Source organism: Triticum dicoccoides, chromosome 4B (genome assembly GCF_002162155.2).
Source record: "Triticum dicoccoides isolate Atlit2015 ecotype Zavitan chromosome 4B, WEW_v2.0, whole genome shotgun sequence".
NCBI lineage: Eukaryota > Viridiplantae > Streptophyta > Magnoliopsida > Poales > Poaceae > Triticum > Triticum dicoccoides.
The window spans coordinates 86076772-86081077 of record NC_041387.1 but is presented as its reverse complement, the minus strand read 5'-3'; the positions used below and the strand labels follow the sequence as shown (position 1 = coordinate 86081077).

The following is a 4306-nucleotide window of genomic DNA, read 5'->3' as shown; positions in this document are numbered from 1 at the left end:
CAGTGTTGCATGTTTTTAAATGCATTTTTGTTTTGAAATGTGTGTACTGAAAAGTCATTCGTGGTGGACTTTTTGTAGACCAAAGTGCACTCCAGTGTTGCATGTTTTTAAATGCATTTTGTTTGAAATCTGAAGAGTCCTTCGTAGTGGAAATTTTTCAAGACCAAAGTGCACCACATTTTCTTCCTGGTTTTTTACTGCACTATGGCAACAGAGAAAAAACTTGAAATTTTTTGCTGCCTTTTTGGCAACAAGAGAATTGCATTTTTTTTCAGTTTCCATATCTGCAGACAACTCAAATCTAGACTGCACGGTGCCGCTTACACTCACGCAATGCACTGCACGGCCAAAATCAACAGCAAAAAAAACTGAAAATAACACACACAAAATTTATGAGCTCCAAGCCCAGCGACCTGCTGCTCGTCCTTGATCTCATGGCGACAGAGGACACAAGTGCTCAGGGCGGCGGCCTTGCTGGAAGGCAACAGTCCAAGAAAAATCCTATGTTATGGCTCTTCATACTGCACCTATCCTGCAACCGAACCACGTGAAGATCCCGAGCGAACTGCTCTCTCTAGTCGGAGGCATGGTGTGCTGGAGAAGGTCAAGCTGGCGCGAGGTGGAGCTCCTCGACGCACGCCAGATCCGCGAGCACTGCACGCCGGCATCCCACGGAAACCACAACGAGCAGAAAGGCGTGATCCCATAGCCGGTCCTCACGCACAGCTCCCGCGCGGGGACATGCCGTCGGGGGTGGAGTGCGCATGCGCCAGTGTGCACTGCGACCAAGAAGGGCTAAGGGGGCAGGCTGGATCCGTGGATGAAGAAGGTTGGGGAGGCCGGTGCCACGTTCCTCACGCACATCCCATGTAGATCAGGGGGAGCGGAAACCGTCGGCTTGTCGGACGCGGTGGGCAGGCCGAATCCCATCTAACGTCGGGTCGGGGGAGGGTGGATTGAAGGAATAGTGGCACCGCCGCCTGCGCACAACGCCGTGGGTGGCGGAGAGGAGGCGCGCCGTTCGGCGGCGTCGTGGCGCTGGCCATCTAGTGCAGCGGCACTGGTGCGGCCAGTGGATAGGGAGGAGGCTGGAGGGGAGGCGCCGGTCGGGAGGTGGGGATGGGGGCGGCGCAATGGGAAGAAGGTTGGAGGGGGGCGGCGCCAGGGAAGGAGGCTGGAGGGGACGGCGCCGGGGGAGGAGACGAAGGTAGTTGGTCGTGGGGAATTGGGGGAGGCGTCGGTTGGGAAGGAAGCGAGACTGAGAGGTGGTCGAGTGGTGGACGTGGGACGGGTTTTTTTCTCTATTTGTGTCGTTCGAGTCGGGTAGGTGTGGGATGGGTCAGATGTTAGCAGAATAAGATTTAGTGTTAGCAGAATAAGGTCTTAAGAGGTGTTATCACAATGGACCCACTCTATATATATATGACAGCATTATTTTAATCTCATAATTAGAATAATTAGAATAGTTATTTGAATCACGTCGCGCCCTATGTGTAGAAGCGGAGGAGGTGTTCCCGAACTCAGAACCTGTAAAGAAAAAAGGAGAAAGAAAAGCCCACCCCACGACCGACGACCGCCGACCGCTCCTCCTCCCACCTTCCCCGATCCCCAACCTCCCTGGATCCCATCGCCGGTGACCGCCTGACCTCCGCCGCCGCACGCCTGGCTTCTCCTCCTTCCGTCTCCTTGCCCGTGTCCAGCGTGCACCGCCGGCCCTCCCATGGCGCTATCGCCGCGGCCACCCACTTCTCCTACCTCCCCACGGCGAGGTGTGCCTCCACCGCCGCCGTGACCCGAGCCGTGCATCTCCGGCGTGACACCTCCCCACCACCGCTGCTACCCCATCCCGCCCCTACCCCCTCCTCCGTCGCCGCCTGCCGGGCGGACCTCGATTTCCCTACAGGAGGAAGGGGTTCTCGCCGGCTACGTGGGAGAAGGCCAGGGAGACGCGCGGGTCATGCGGGCGCCGGTGTTGCGTAGCAGTAGGGCGCCGCCATCGAATTTTTCAAGGAGATGCGGCCCCTTCCCCATCCAACTGCGACCATGGCGCTGTCCAACCTCGTCTGTGCGCGTAGTCCATCCTTGTTCACTCGCTCGCCAGCAGAAGTGAGACCCCCCTGCCCCCCCTGCCTCCTTCTCCACCTCATGTGCTCCTTCAGGACGCGGCACTGATAGCAAATGTCACGGCGTACGTCCAGTTCACTCAAGGGGGCTCTCTCTGCTTCTCCGTTGTCCTTAATGGACCACTGACCCAAACCCAGCGCGCTTCTGGATGTTGCCTCGGGGAAGAGCAAGTTCCAAATGTGAAATTTGGTAATTCAGGTGGCCGGAATTCGTGCTTGTGTGCGGCGGGCTGGCAGTTGAATCTGCTCCAGCAATTCAGTTATTTTCAAATTTTCCATGTGCAGCAGCACATGAATATGAGTGTATGGAAAATGTGTATGTAGACATTGAGAAAGTTCAGTATTGTTTCTTCTAGCTTGCTCATGCAGCTATGCAGATCATTTCTTTTCAGGCCATCCCCGTCCAGCCCTCCTGTGGTAGGAAGGTCGAGCCCATCGCAAGCTGTAGTTCACGGTAGTCACCCGGTCATGCCTCCTTCATCCTTCCCCACCTCGCCCTATGCCTCGACCAGCCGGTTGGACATCTTGTCAAGCTCGAGAACCTCTATTGCAGAGCTAGCTAATGGTTCTTCTTTTCCTGCTCCCACAGCTTCCCTTTCAGCCGTTGAAGCTACAGATGGAGCCCGCAATGCAACAGCGTCACCCCAACGGCCATGGGACGGTCGACGATGGCTGGGTGTGGTGTGCGTCTCTCGGACGTGCTCGGCGTGCTGCCGAGGGGGCTGCAGTTTGAAGTGGCTGGGTAATGAAGTTCAGAGAATGCTTTTTTAGTACATTCAGAGAAGTTGCTTTCTTGTTTTTTGTGATATTTTGGCTACGCAAATACTTAGTGCAGAGAGGTTGTGACCTTTGGCTCCTCTCATCCTGAACACTTGCACCACAACCTCATCTCATGGGTAAAATGACTATTAGTAAATTGGCACTAAAAATGAATACAGAATAAGTAGAAAGACAAGATGACCTCATCTCACTTGTTCCATCTCAATATAGCTCAAGCTTTTTAGAAACTACATTTGACACAAAGCATTAAATTGATATAGTTGTGCTAGCTTCTGAAGTAATTTTATCACTTTTGCAGGTTTGCCAATTTATTTGTAAATGCTTTGTTTTCCACTAATTTATTTCGAAATGCTTTTTTTCCATAACAATTATTTTGGCATTAGCAAAACAGAAGTTTTGTCTGGTGGCGAGAGACCATGCAGGTTGTTTCGTTACTGGAAAAATGCCTGAAGCATGAACGCGTATTTGGTCTGTGGCGTCGTGCTTCGCGTCGGCGACCACCGGGGCTCCTTGGTCCATGAACAGGTTTGCTCAGTGGCACGCACAAGCCGAGGAAGCTGCAGTCGTGCCTGGATAAAGTTCAGTTGTCGCTGAAGCTTCTGTTGTTCTCCATCGCGCCCCTGTAGAGTGTCCATGCAGGTCGAGTAAAATTCTCATGGAAGTTCAAATAAAAAAAGCAGCTACAGTGCAACCGTCGGTGGCTATAATGCGTGGTGAAAACTGAAATCTGAAACGAGTGTTGTTGGATATAGTAGGCAGCAGATTTTCTGAGGTTTGTTGGTGAACGCAACAACAGTAGTTTGTGCCATTGGGGCCGTGCGGCAAGCAGAAATCTACACCTGGATGTACTCTCTCTGTCTCTCCTGAAATTCTAGGGCTAATCTAGTTGTAATTCTATCTCATCTATTTGTATTTTCTATCTCACATACCTGAACATAGTAGCAGACTAGCAGTGTTGTATGGTCGGTCTATGTGAGGGAGTTTGTGTGAACGTGGTGTTTACTTTTCTTTAGGAAGCCATTTTTTAATAATGAACTATATCCCGCCCGCCCACTTATATTCTTCTTCAGTACAAGAGATGAAGTTCATTTATACGTGTATATATGTAGACGTAGTGTACATTCTATTTGCAGTCTGGAAGTCCAGAAAAAAAAAGAACCCTAAGTTCAAAAGCGAATAAAACATTAAAAAAAATAGACGATGAGCTTCTCATCCCTATTGCAATCTGCAAGCTGCCTCCAACCTTTGGCAGTATTTGTAAAAATGATTGTGCATATTTTTTGTTACCCCATTTTTAGTTACTGATTGAAGAAAATTTTGTTCATCAGGTGAAAGAACTTGATTTCTTTTGTTCCTTTATGGAGGAAGAAGGTCACCACAGAGGTAGGGAGAAGGTCACCATA

The 4306-nt window shown here is 51.0% G+C and overlaps 1 long non-coding RNA gene across 1 annotated transcript; it reads left to right on the top strand.

Annotated features, from left to right (window-relative positions):
* Window positions 1-1521: 1521 nt before the first annotated feature.
* LOC119295181 lies at window positions 1522-3991 on the top strand. The gene is made up of 2 exons (XR_005143797.1): window positions 1522-2106; window positions 2516-3991. It is a non-coding gene; the product is annotated as an uncharacterized LOC119295181 (long non-coding RNA).
* The last annotated feature ends 315 nt before the right edge of the window (window positions 3992-4306 follow it).